Genomic DNA, 14,927 nt, shown 5'->3' with positions numbered 1-14,927 from the left:
TATTATCCGGTGCCCTCTCTCCCTTGTCTTCTGAGCCTCCAGAGGGTTCCTTCAAAATTTCCCCTTTGTTTTGTTAAAATTAAACAACTCCCCAGAAGCCTGGAGAATACTCCACGAGTTCTGGGTGTCTCATCATTAAATATACTCCTGCAAACCAACCTCATTAATCCCTCAAGAATGCCCCTACTTGGACCATGGTCTAGGGGAATGTCTAACTCAACTGGCATAGCATAGTTTATAAAGAAAATATTCTACATTCTACTTTGGTGAATAGCAACTGGGGTCTTAAAAGCTTGTGAGCAGCCATCTAAGATATTCCACTGGTCTCACCCCATCTGGAGCAAGGGAGAATGAAGAAAACCAAAGATACAAGGGAAGGATTAGTCCAAAGGACTCATGGACCACAACTACCACAGCCTCCACCAGACTGAATCCAGCACAACTAGATGGTGCCTGGCTACCACCACCGACTGCTCTGACAGTGATCAAAATAGAGGGTCCCGGACAGAGCTGGAGAAAAATGTAGAAAACAATTCTAACAAAAAAAAAGACATAATTTACTAATTGACAGAGACTGGAGAAACCCCAAGAGTATGGCCCCAGACACACTTTTAGCTCAGAAATGAAGTCACTCCTGAGGTTCACCCTTCAGGCAAAGATTAGAGAGGCCGATAGGACAAAATGAGACTAAAGGGGCACACCAGCCCAGGGGCAAGGACAAGAAGGCAGGAGGGGACAGGAAAGTTGGTAATGGAGAACATAAGGTCGAGAAGGGGAGAGTGTTGCCATGTCGTGGGGTTGGCAATCAATGTCACGAACAATATGTATATTAATTGTTTAATGAGAAGTTAATTTGCTCTGTAAACCTTCATCTAACGTACAATTAAAAAAAATAGAGGAACTTGGAGTAGGTAGTGGCAGTAGGGGTACTGAGAAGTGGTCAAATTCTGTATATATTTTGAAAATAGAAATGAATTCACTACTGTTTTCAAATTCAATAAAAAAATTATTATACTAAAAAAATTTAAATGAAAAAAAAGTGCCCCTTCTTGTTTTCCCAAAGACCTTGCTCACTGTGAAGTAACAGATGATAGATGTTTAATCTAAAAGTTTCTTTTTCCCAAGGCTTGTATCTCTGAGATTTTGTGTATTCCACATGACTCGTTCTTCTGCAGTACTGTATAACCTTCAAAGAACCAGCTGTACATTCTTTTATCACAAGATTGTAAATAGCATATAAGCAAAAAACTGCTTCTCAATAGTCCCAGGATTTTCTCTAAAACTGACTGCCTGTTTGCAGATGTCTCTCTCTCACTCTTAATAAATAGCTGCTCTCTTTAACTGTCAAAGTCTTATTGTTTTTAACAGTTTTTAGGCAGTTTGTTTCCTCCTCAGGTTCTTATACTAAAGTAGTGAAAAACACTTCCATAAAGGGGAAGTGTGTATTCTTTAGAAAAGGTCATTATTGAGTGGCCAGAATTTTAGTCCTGGTTTTCTAAACCCAGGATCCCAAAAGCGTGACAAAAAGCTAAATTATATCAATTTTTTTTTTGACAGGATCCATGGTAAGAAATTACTATTAAATCCCAACTCAGAGCACATACACACATACACACCAAAAGTCTCATAAAACAATACTTATCCTTACTGTATGCTACTACACTGTGGTATTTTCTATTTAGTCTATTTTATTCCATTCCATTTAAAAAATATCTATCATGCTCAAATAAAAATAATTTTTTTATACCTAAATTCTTGCAACATCTGTATTTTAAAAAGCTCTGACTGCTCTATGGTTCCCCCTCCCACCCCAGCCATAAAGCCCACATGTTAGAGTTGGAAAGTACTGCACCTATGGATAGAAATCTTCCCCATCCTATTCACATATTCTCTCATGGAAAGAAAGCTGTCCAGAGAGTTCCTTTAGATGAAGTAGTCTTCGCATTCATTTCAGGGATGGAGGTTCCCTATAAGCTTCATTGATCAAAAGCAGAAATGTCATTTGTGGCCACAGCCTGCCAGCTGGAACCAGAGGCCTCCCTGTCAGTGATCTGTCTCTGGTGACTGCAGAGAGCCAGAAGAAAGAAGTGGTGGGGGGAGGAAGTGGGACTCTCTGGTTTGTCTTTAGAGTACGGCCATCTAACCACAGCCCAGAATCACGTTTGGTTGAGGCCATCCATATTCCTATACCAAGTGCATGTTCTGTGCTCCCTCCTTTTGCTGCCCCATGGGATTAGACACCACCATGGTAGCAGGAGTAGTCCCTGAAAACTGGAGAGAAGGCAAGCAGAACATTGGTCTATGGTTGTTGAACAACTGATAATTGATTTGTCTGGTTGCACTCAATCTTTGAAGGGCTTTCTTTGTAAACTCCTTCTTCTCTTGCTCTAAACAACTGTATACAGCAAGCACTGCAACAATGACAAGGTAAATTAAATCTCAGGCAAAAGAGGAACAGTCACAGGTCTAAGCCCCACTGACGTAGAGACAAGGTGGAAGGGAATCCCAAACAGCACACTGTGGGTGTGGGCATCACTGAAACTGAAGGTGGGGAGTGGTCACAGTGCGACTACCTCCCCAGGCTGCTCGTTTTCCACTGCTCCACCCTCACTTCTCACAGATGGTCATTTTTTTTTTAATAGACTTTATTTTTAGAGCTGTTTTAGATTTACAGAGAAATTGTGCAGAAAGTACAGAGTGGTCCCGTATACTCCCTCTCCCCACTACACACTGTATTTCCTATTGTTAACATTTTGAATTCATGTGTATGTTTGTTACAATTGATGAGTCAATACTGATGTGTTGTTATTAACTGAAGTCCACAGTTCAAATTATGGTTCACTTTTTGTGTCCTACAGTCTTATGGGTTTTGCCAAATACACAATGTCATGTGTCCACCATCACAGTATCACACAGAATAGTTTCACTGCCCTAAACCACAAATAGTCTTTTGACACCACATTATGCTCAGTTTGCATTACTGTGCATGAGTATATACCCATATCTGTATGTATTATATATATATGGACCAAAATAGATGTTGGCAGAGATTCTGAAACTTGCTCTTGAAAGTAGAGTAGCTAAAGTGAAAGAAAGAAATGATGAAGTGAAAGAGTTGAACAGAAGATTTCAAAGGGAAGTTCAAGAAGACAAAGTAAAGTATTATAATGACATGTGCAAAAACCTAGAGTTAGAAAACCAAAAGGAAAGAACATTCTCAGCATTTCCCAAGCTGAAAAAACTGAAGAAAAAATTCAAGCCTTGAATTACAATACTGAAGGATTCTATGGGTAAAATATTGAAAAAAGTAGGAAGCACCAAAAGAAGATGGAAGGAATACACAGAGTCACTGTACCAAAAAGAACTGGTCAACGTTCAACCATTTCAGGAGGTAGCATATGATCAAGAACTGTTGGTATTGAAGGAATAAGTCTAAGCTGCACTGAAGGCATTGGTGAAAAACAAGGCTCCAGGAATTGTCGGAATACCAAATGAGATGTTTCAACAAACAGATGCAATGCTGGAAGCGCTCACTCTTCTATGCCAAGAAATTTGGAATACAGCTACTTAGCTAACTGACTGGAAGAGATCCATAAATGTGCCTATTCCAAAGAAAGGTGATCCAACAAATGTGGAAATTTTCAAACAACATCATTAACATCACACAAAAGTAAAATTATGCTGAAGATAATTCAAAAATGGTTGCAGCAGTACATCAACAGGGAAGTGCCAGAAATTCAAGCCAGATTCAGAAGAGGACGTGGAATGAGGGATACGATTGCTGATTTCAGATGGATCCCAGCTGAAAGCAGAGAATACCAGAAAGATGTGTACCTGTGTTTCATTGACTATGCAAAGGGTTCAACTGTGTGGATCATAACAAATTACGTATAACATTGCCAAGAATGGAATCCCAGAATACTTAATTGTGCTCAAGAGGAACCTGTACATAGACCAAGAGGCAGTCGTTCAAACGGAACAAGGGGATACTGCATGGTTTAAAGTCAGGAAAGTTGTGCGTCAGTGTTGTATCCTTTCACCATACTTACTCAATCTGTATGCTGAGCTAATAATCTGAGAAGCTGGACTATATGAAAAAGAACACAGCATTAGGATTGGAGGAAGACTGATTAACAACCTGCGATATGCAAATGATACAACCTTGCTTGCTGAAAAGTGCAGAGAGAGAACTTGAAGCACTTACTGATGAAGATCAAAGACTACAGCCTATAGTATGGATTACACCTCAACATAAAGAAAAAATCCTCACAAGTGGACCAATAAGCAACATCATGATAAACAGAGAAAAGATTGAAGTTGTCAAGGATTTCATTTTACTTGGATCCACAATCAACACCCATGGAAGCAGCAGTCAAGAAATCAAACAATGTATTGCACTGGGCAAATGTGCTGCAAAAGACCTCTTTAAAGTGTTAAAAAGCAAAGATGTTACTCTGAGGACTAAGGTGCACCTGACCCAAGCCATGGTCTTTTCAATAGCCTCACGTGCATGTAAAAGCTGAACAATGAATAAGGAAGCCCGAAGAAAAATTGATGCCTTTGAATTATGGTGCTGGCGAAGAATATTGAATATACTATGGACTGCCAGAAGAACAAATAAATCTGTCTTGGCAGAAGTACAGCCAGAAAGGTCCTTAGAAGCGAGGATGGCAAAACTTCATCTCATGTACTTCGGAGATGCTACCAGAAGGGACCAGTCCCTGTAGAAGGACATCATGCTTGGTAAAGAAGAGTGTCTGCAAAAAAGAGGAAGACCCTCAAAGAGATAGATTGACACAGTGGCTGCAACAATCAGCTCAAACATAGCAACAATTGTGCAGATGGTGCAAAACCAGGCAGTGTTTCCTTCTGTTGTACCTAGGGTCGCTATGAGTCAGAAACCACTCAGCAGCATCTAAATATATACATATATATATATACGAGACATATATATGTCTCGTATATATATATATGTATATATATGTATATATACGTATATATATATGTCTAGTCTATTTTTGACTCACTGTGACCCCAAGTGACAGAGTAGAACACCCCCATAGGGTTTTCTGGACTAATCTTTATGGAAACAAGTCACCAGGTCTTTCCCCCTCAGAGCTGCTGAGTGGGTTCAAACCGCCAACCTTTCTTTAGAAGGTGAGCACTTAACCGTTGCAACACCTGGGCTCTCTCTCTGTATACACACACACACACATACATATTACACACACATAAAATGTATTTGTTTGTTTGCGTCTGTGCCAAGCCCTCCCAGCACATATACATATTTATTGAATGAAAAGAGATAATAGACTCTGCCAATCCTTCCTCACCCCTTATGATACATGTTCCTCTCTACTGTCTTGTTACAACTGTAGTGTGACAGTTCTAACAGTAGATTCAAGATTCTTAAACTCCAGAAGAACACTTGGCTCCATAAAGTCTTGACGATAAACGTGTGCTCTAAGCCACATCATAATTACCGCCAGAACATAGACAATAGCATGGTCAACAGACAAATGTTTTGTACCCCTAAAATACATAATTAGCTTGTGTTATTTTCTTAATAATTATTGAGCTAGTCAGGACAGATATTGGTTAAGAGTTTGGCTGCTAACCAAAAGATTGGCAGTTTGAATCCACCAGCCCCTCCGTGGAAACTCTATGGAGCAGTTCTACTTCATCCTTCAGAGTTGCTATGACTTGACAGGAATGGGTTTGGTTTTTTTTTTTTTTGGTTTACGTAACAGAAAGAGCCTGAGGCACAAAGAGGGCCACTAAACTGGCCTGAGGTCTCAGCGCCAGCAACTGAACCGAGGCTGGAACTCCAGCCTCTTGATATTTATGCACCTGCACACACACACTATGAGTCGGAATTGACTCAATGGCAATGGGTTATGGGCACACACACCACACCAGCTGCCATCGAGTCAATCTTGACTCACGGCACACCCATGTCAGAGTAGAACTGTGCTCCATAAGGTTTTCAATGGCTGATGTTTGGGAAGTAGATCATCAGGTCTTTCTTTCAAGACTCCTCTGGGTGGACATGAACCTCCAACCTTTTGGTTAACAGCCAAGCGTGTTAACAGTTTGCACCACCCAGGGACTCCTACGCACCTGCAGTCCTTGGAAATATAGGTGGTGGGTTCAGAGAGTGGCTGCACAATCCTTGAGACTGATATGAAAGGAAATACACAGGATGAATGAGACCCGTTTTTTTTGTTGTTGAAGTAACTTAGCTTTGGCTGGTGCTTCTCAAATTAAAATTCCCTTGCCCAATGGCGGAAGGAGTATGAGGTCACATGTGTGAAACGGGTGGGGGGTGGAATTAGACAGCACATTTTCCTATAGTGTTAATTTTACTCAACTATTTTGTGGGGGAAATAAAAAGACATTTAACTGGTAAATAATTCAAAACATTTTGTTGTTCATCTAAACTTCAACATACCATAGGCAGAATTTAAAAAAAAAAAAAATGATACCGAGATCCCAGGAAATACGGATGGAGCACTGACCACTTTAGCAATGGTAGATTAGTGTTATTGTTGTTGTTATAATTATTCTACTTTTGTAAAAACAAACAAATAAACCCTGTGCAATAATAGAAAGAAAGAAATGCAATAAATGTCACTGAACAATGTGCGTAGAAATTGTTGAATAGGAAGCTGTTTTGCTGTGTACACTTTCAACAAAAATAAAACAAAATATTATTTAAAGAAAATACCATAAGCAGGACAGGGAACACTTGCATGAATTTTTAAAATAAAAGGCTGCCAAGAATTTTAATCCCTTAGCAGGGTCTTTTGTAGCAATGTCCATAGACCCTTGGAGTTAAAGTTTATTCTTTCCTGCTTTTGGAGTACTCTCCTGGAGAAGTTTCAGCTAAAATCAGAGAAACTCCCCCAAACTCAGAGAAAACCATGAGAATGTGTGCATGTGTTGCCAGCACCCTCATGCAAGAGGTTACCCTGACCTCATGAACATGAGTATCCAGTCTGGTGACAGTTGGGGAAGGGAACAAACATTTACTTCAGGGCAGAACGTTCACTCTTTATCTTCCTTCCATTTAGAAGAACATTAGGTAATTTTCCTAAACAGGCACCCAATCTGCCCAGCTTGTTCCTGTAGGAGGCCTAGATTGGTCTACTGCTTCCTATACAGAGTAAGTAAGCTTCTCTGATTCTGGGATTCAGTATTAGAAAGACCACTTGCCTACAGACAGAAGCCACATTCTCCAATTTCATCAGTTTTATAAATAATACTGACTTTGGTTGGGGTGGGGGGTTCTCCATTTGCTTACTCTTTTCTAGTTTCTCAATTATTCAGAACATAGCCTGGAAAGGGGATGGTATTTATGAGAACTCCTTTAAGAAACCAGTAGTTTTTTCAGCACTCACTATGTGCCATCAATTCCACCTGAGCTGTTCATTCATCTTCTCATTTAATTCTCATAAGCTGGGAGTGTTAGATATTATTATCCCTACTACTTACATAGATGAGAAAAAGAGATTCTGAAAAGTAAAAGCATTGCTTATACTTGTATTTTCTAAGCCTACATCTAAGCTAGGGGTTGGCAAACTATGGCCAGTGGCCCAAATCTGGTCCATGGCCTGTTTTGTAAATAAAAGTTTTTTTAGGAACGCAGCCACACCCATTTGTTTACATATTGTCTGTGACTGCTTTTGTGCTTCAACAGCTGAGTTTCATAATTTCAAGAGAGACTGTATGGTCTGCAAGGCCTAAAGTACTTATTAACTGGCCTCTTGAGAAAAAAAATTGCCAACCTTTGTTCTAAGTAATATAACAAATTATTGGATCAATAAGAGTAAAAAAAAGCGAGTATATTGAAAGAATACAATGGGGTTATAGTCACAAAGTGGGATAGTGAAGTGACAGAAATTAAGGCTAATGACAAATGGTGATATGTGTTCATGGGTCTGATCATCTAAAATGGTACAAAGGGGAAGGTCACTAGACTGGGGAGACACAAGAAATTATGAAGATTTAAATGCCAAATAAGTCATCCCCATGGCTATTAAAAACTTACAGGATGAAGATGAGATTTGGGGTGAGGAGGAAAGTCATGCGCTAAATACCAAACTCTTACAATGCAGGGAAGAGGCTGATAGAGGGCAGAGAAAAGAGGTATGTTGATGGTTATTAGAAGAAGAGAATGATCCTCATAAAGAAGAGGAATTTCATAGAAGAGGTTCGAGATTCAATTGTTTGAAAGTGGCTCCACTGATGACAATCCTCGGTTTCCAATGGCTCCTTGCCATGTCTATTGAAATACCTGACACCCAGTACCTGCTTTAGGCTATCATCGTTCGTAGTGGTCTGCCAGTGTATATGTACTTTTGCATCACTAACAAATTTCTAGGCATTTTGATTTAAAACATTGTTAAAGGGAATATACAGACCTTTGTCTAGAATCCAAATACTACCATAGTATATAACTTTCTGCATAAAATGTTTACATAGCACTATTGGTGTTGTTAGTTGCCGTTGAGTTGATTCCAACTCATGGCGACCCCATGCGTGCAGAGTAGAACTGCTCCACAGAGTTTTCAAGGCTGTGACCTTTCAGAAGCAGGACGCCAGTTTTGTCCTCCAAGGCACCTCTGGGTGGGCTTGAACAGTTACTAGTAGAAAATAACAACAACAACAACAAAACCCAAACCTATTGCCGTTGAGTTGGTTCCGACTCATAGCGACCCTACTGTACAGAGTAGAACTGCCCCCATAGGGTTTCCAAGGAGTACCTGGTGGATTCAGACTGATGGCCTTTTGGTTAGCAGCTGAGCTCTTAACCACTGCACCACCAGGGCTCCAATTCAATCCATAACAGATGCCAAATACTGTACTAACTATATTATAAACATTACTCAAGTAATTAAGTCATCTCAATATCATTTTCAGGTAAGTATACTTTATCCCCATTTTAGCGATTATTTTCTAATGTAACATTTTAATTCCTCTAATGATTTCTTCACAATTTTTTTTTGTTATATTCTTATTGATTGCTCTAGAGATTATCATATATATCGTAATTCATCAGAATCTACTGCAGATTTATCCTAACTTAATTCCAGTGATATATAAAGCCATTACTCCTATATAGCTCTATTCCTTTTTCCTCCTCTTGGGGATACTATTGCTATACATACTACATCTGTATATGTTACAGTCCAAACACTACATTGTCATAATTATTACCTTATATAATTTTATGTTTTTTAAAGAAGCAGAGACAGCAATTGTTTATTAATAGTATTTGTTATATTGAGCAATGTATTTGTAATATTGAATTTATCGTTTATGATTCTCCTCTTTTGTTCCTGTCTATCTGAGTTCCCATCTGGTGTCATTTCCTTACCCCAACACAGCTTTGCTTCCGCTCACTTCCTTTGCGATATTACTGTGTGTGTTAATTATCTAGTGCTGCTATAACAGAAATGCCACAAGTGGGTGGCTTTAACAAACAGAAATTTATTTCCTCACAGTAAAGTAGGCTAAAAGTCTTAATTCAGGGCATCGGCGACAGGGGAAGGCTTTCTCTCCCTGTCAGCCTTCTCCTCAGTCCTCCCCCAAACTAGGAACTTCTCCTCTCAGAAAGCCCGGGTCCAAAGGATGCGCTCTGCTCCTGGCACTGCTATCTTGGTGGTATAAGTTCCCCCCCTCTGCTTGCTTCCCTTTCCTTTTATCTCCTGTGAGATAAAAGGTGGTACAGGCCACACTCCAGGGAAACTCCTTTACATTGGATCAGAGATGTGACCTTAGAAAGGGTGTTAAAATCCTACCCTAATCCTCTTTAACATAATATAATCTTGCCTCATTAACCACAGGCAGAGATTAGGATTTACAACACATAGAAAAATTAGAATCACAAAATGGAGGACAACCACACAATACTAGGAATCATGGTCTAACCAAGTTGACACACATATTTTTGAGGGACACAATTCAATCCATGACGCTATGTAATTGCTTTTCAAATCAGTTACAAGAAGAAATGTACATTTATATTGTCTTTTATAATTATATGATTAACATTATCTATCAAACCAAAAACAACCCATTGCTGCCAAGTCAATTCTGACACATGACAACCCCATGTGTTACAGAGTAGAACTGCTCCATAGGGTTTTCTTGGCCATAATCTTGGAGCCCTGGTGGCCACAGTGGTTAAGCGTTTGGCTGCTAATCAAAAGGTTAGCAGTTCAAATGCACCAGCTGCTCCTTGGAAACCCTATGGGGCAGTTCTACTCTGTCCTATAGTGTCATTATGAGTAGGAATCAACTCAGGGGCAACGGGTTTAATCTTTACAGAAGCAGATAACCAGTCTTTTCTTCTACGGTGCTGCTGGGTGGGTTTGAACCGCCAACCTTAAGTTAGCAGTCAAAAGCAGACCGTTTGTGTCACCCAGGGATCTAACTTTATCTACAATCTTTGTTTTTCTACATGGATTTGAATTACTGTCTGGGATTCTTTGCTTTTAGCCTGCATAACTTCCTTTACTACTATTCTCTTATAAGGCAGGTCTGCTAATAACAAATTATCTCCGTTTTTGTTTATCCAGGAATATGTTTATTTTTGCCTTCATTTTTGAAAGAGTTTTGTGGATATAAGATACTTGGTTGAATTTTTTTTTCTTCTCAGCACTTTGAATATGTCATCCGACTGCCTCCTAGCTCCATGTTACTCTTACTGGGGTTCCCTTGGGTCATTTTTTTCTTCCCTCTTTCAAGATTTTCACTTTGTGTTTGACTTTTAAGAGCTGTGTCTTTTATTTCCATATCTTTTATGTATTAGTTACCTATTGCTGTGTAGCAAATTACTCCCACACTTAGTGGCTTAAAACAGCCAACATTACTGTCTCACAGTTTCTGTGGTCAAAAATTCAGGAGTGGCCTAGCTGGGTGGTTCTGGCTCAGGGTCTCTCATGAGGTTGCTGTCAAGATGTCAGATGGGGCTGCAGTCATCTGAAGGCTTGACTGGAACTAGGAGATTCACCTCCAAGATGGCTTACTCACATGGCTGTTGGCAGGAGGCCTCAGTTCCTCACTATGTGAACCTCTCCACAGGCCACTTGAGTGTCATGATAAAATGGCAGCTGGCTTCTCCCAGCATGCAACCCAAGAAAGAAATCAAAGAAGAAACCACAATGCCTTTTATGACTTAATCACACACCATCACTTCCACCAAATATACTCCTTAGAAGTCAAGAAACCCTACTCAAGAGGAGGAGAATTAGAAACTAATTAGTTTCTAATTCTCCTCCTCTTGAAGAGAAGAATAAGTATCAAAGAAATTATGGGCATGTTTAAACCTACCACACCCTCTGCCTAGCACAGTGACTAACGTGCAGCATGTTTTAATTAATAAACAACCTCCAAATGAATGAACATTTCGAAGTTTATTACATCAAAGTTAAGCTTCAAGTCAATATTTTAGGAGAAATTTGTCTAGTTATTTACTATAAGTTTGTTAAAAAAAAAACCTTTGTTTTAATATTCACTCAGCTACTCTGTGTCTCCATTTCCTGACTTGTAAAATGAAAAGAAAGAATTAGAAAAGTTTGGGAAGAACTCTTCGAATTCTAGAAGAATGAAACAGCTCCATCACTCTGTCGATCAGGATCTGGCTCTTCATATAAATAGCTTTGGGCACTTAGATAACTCACTGGACCATATGGCCATCACAGCCCAGGTAGAACAGCACCTAACATGGTAGTAGATGCTCAACAAAATTTTGTTGAATGAGTGACAGAATGAATAGGCATATACTTTGAGGGTGAGAAGCTTAGATGTTGTTTAATATTCAACCCTGTGCTTGTGCTTTTGAGGGATGCGGGTATATAGGATGTGTCTGGGGGTGTGTGTAAGGGTGTGTTGTATGCATGTATGTTTTACAAAGAGGAGTATGTATTGTGAGTGGGGTGTGGAGTTTGTTTAATTTCCTTTGGTAATTGTGTCCATCATGCCTGAAACAAGAATTCAGCTCAAACAAAGGCTATAAACGCGAGAAACACACACACACATATACCAGCTAAGGAAAGTTTATCACACGCATGCACTTGGACTCTAAAGTGAAACTGGACCTCTTTAGAAATGATTTGGTGAAACCATGCCTGACTTTTCATATTAGGAAACCAAAATTCAAATTGGTTATGTGATTTGCCTAAGGCCATGTAGCTGATTAAACAACAGATTTAAGATAAAGCAGGTCTCTTAATTATGAGTCCAATGAATTTCAGCTATACCATGTTAGCATCCCTGAGGGGAAAAAGTATCTTTTGCTTGAGAGTCCATAGATAATATTTAAAAAACAAATAAGAATGTATCTGGGGATACACATTTTAAATCTTGACAATGTCTAACTGAATTACCTTTAAGAGAAAAAAAAAATTTCCCCTCTGTCAAATTAGGGGTAATTATGGAGCTATGGGACTTTTCACTGTAAAGACCCTGGCACTGGCCTTAGGCTAACAAGGAACGTTGTAAAGATGAAAATGCAGCTGTGTATCCAGAAAGACGATCTTGTAAAGAGGAGTGACACTGCCACAGGGGAGCAGAGGTATATAATCTCAAAAAAAGCAGAGTAGGAAAATGTCAGATGGGTCCTAGAGAGAGAGGGGGCCTGTCCTTTCTCAGGTATAGACATGCTGAAAATCACAAAGAAAGGAGATAAGGCCAGTGAAAAGAGTGGTATAGTTGTCTGAAGATGTGGAAAGAGTCTTCAAAAGTCTGGAAAATGTGAACGAGGGCCAAGAATCCTGAGTGCTGGGCAGTTTCTCATGAGCTGCAGCGTAGTGTGGAACAGCCAGTAGCATTAGAATCGGAAAGTTGTAGATTCAACTCCTGGCCCTGCCACTAGCTCAGTCTCCTCACCTGGAAAATCAGAATAATAGAATAATAACTCCACACAGGTTTGTCATGATGACTAAATGTTTTAGTATAAATAAAGGGTCTAGTACACTCTAGGTGTTCAGCTTGTTGTTGCTGTTAGTTGCCATTGAGTTGGCTGCAAGTCACGGCGACCTTATGTATAACAGAATGAAACGTTGCCCAGTCTTGCACCGTCTTCATGATCTTTGATATGTTTGAGCCCATCATTGGGGCTATTGTGCAAATCCATCTGACTGATGGTTTCCTTGTTTTCACTGACCCTCTACTCTACCAAGCATGGTGTCCTTTTCTAGGGACTGGTTTTTCCTGATGATGTGTCCAAAGTAAGCAAGACAAAGTTTTGCCACCCTCACTTCCAAGGAGCATTCTGGTTTTAGTTCTTAGACTGATTTGTTTGTTCTTCTGGCAGTCCATGGTATATTCAACATTTGTTCAGTAGATGGTAGCTTTAATTAGTTGGAGCAATATGATGTAGGAGGGGACAGTGCCAAGGAGGAACTTCTAACCGCCATAGACTTAGCCCTTGTCTGAGTCCCCGGACTCTGACCTCTACTTTATCTCTGGACGTTTGCCACCTACACACCATTTCTAACTGATTCCAGATTATAAATGATTACAAATTCTTTCTAACACGCTGAACTATCTGCCACCTACAGTAACACATAGCAATCCATTCTGGATCTCTCTGTCCTGTCCTGCTAATACTTGATGCTAAGTACGTAGGCACAGAAAAGTTGTTGGAAAGTTGAAAAAGGAATGTGTCTTTGCATGTTTTGAAATCTTAAGACTTCTCAAACCCATTCATTTTCAGAACTGATATGTGGAGTACTAGTTTATGGATAAGGGGCTCTGGTAGCACAATGGTTAAGCGCTCTGTGGCTAACCAAAAGTCGGAGGTTCAAACCCACCAGCAGCTCCGTGGGAGAAAAGACCTGGCAATCTGCTCCCATAAAGATCTGCTCCCTGGCGATTTTCCGAGCCTAGGAAAACCCATGGAGCAATTCTACTCTGTCATATAGGGTCACTCTGAGTTGGAATAGACTCGACAGCACATAACAATTTATGGATGGTTTTACCTGAAGATCATTAATATTTGCAACGTTATGCCATAACCTTCAGTAAAAGTATAACTTTCAAAGGGATAAAAATCATGTACTATGCTCATAAAATTTTAAATCTTTGGACAAGTTCAGGACATGTATTATGGTTAACAGTTCACCAAGACATGATGGGTTTATAAAAACATTTTTCGGAGAGATGATTGGGGAAAATTCAACACTGGAAAAGAATATTTGGCATATAACTGGATGAGAGAATATTTCACAGAAGATTTGACATTTTTTAACTTAACTTAAATAGTATTATATTGGGAAAATACAGAACACATAAATAATATTTATGTGTAAATGGAGACATCTCTTCTTTTACTAGACCATTAGTGTAGAGGGTTGAGTCAATCTAAGCAGGAGTTGAACTGGGTTTAGTTTTTTGATGCTATGATTATCTTCAGTTTGCCATCAGCTTCAAATTTCTCTGTGGTTACTTGGTGTTTAGAGTGAGCACTTTTTTTTATTGTACTTTAGATGAAGCTTTACAGAACAAACTAGTTTCTCATTAAACAGTACACATATTGTTTTATGACATTCGTTAACAACCTCACAACATGTCAACACTCTCCCTTCTCGACCGTGAGTTCCCTGTTACCAGCTTTCCTGTTCCCTCCTGCCTTCTAGTCCTTGTCCCTGGGCTGTAGTGCCCCATTACTCTCGTTTTGTTTTATGGGGCTGTCTAATCTTTGGCTGAAGGGTGAACCTCAGGACTGACTTCATTACTGAGCTAAAAGGATGTCCAGGGGCCATACTCTCGGGGTTTCTCCAGTCTCTGTCAGGCCAGTAAGCCTGGTCTTTTTTTTTTTGTGAGTTAGAATTCTGTTCTACATTTTTCTCCAGCTCTGTCTGGGACCCTCTATTGTGATCCCTGTCAGAGTAGTCAGTAGTGGTAGCCAGGCACCATCC

At 39.7% G+C, this 14,927-nt stretch overlaps 1 protein-coding gene across 1 annotated transcript in view; it reads left to right on the top strand.

Annotated features, from left to right (window-relative positions):
- The window catches only part of NXPE4 (neurexophilin and PC-esterase domain family member 4), a 97,077-nt gene that overhangs the window by 37,713 nt on the left and 44,437 nt on the right, over nucleotides 1–14,927 (top strand). The window lies entirely within an intron of this gene.

This window comes from Trichechus manatus, unplaced genomic scaffold (assembly GCF_000243295.1).
Source record: "Trichechus manatus latirostris isolate Lorelei unplaced genomic scaffold, TriManLat1.0 scaffold00094, whole genome shotgun sequence".
Taxonomy (NCBI): domain Eukaryota; kingdom Metazoa; phylum Chordata; class Mammalia; order Sirenia; family Trichechidae; genus Trichechus; species Trichechus manatus.
Note: the sequence above shows the minus strand (reverse complement) of the source record. Positions and strands in the feature narration are given on the sequence as shown.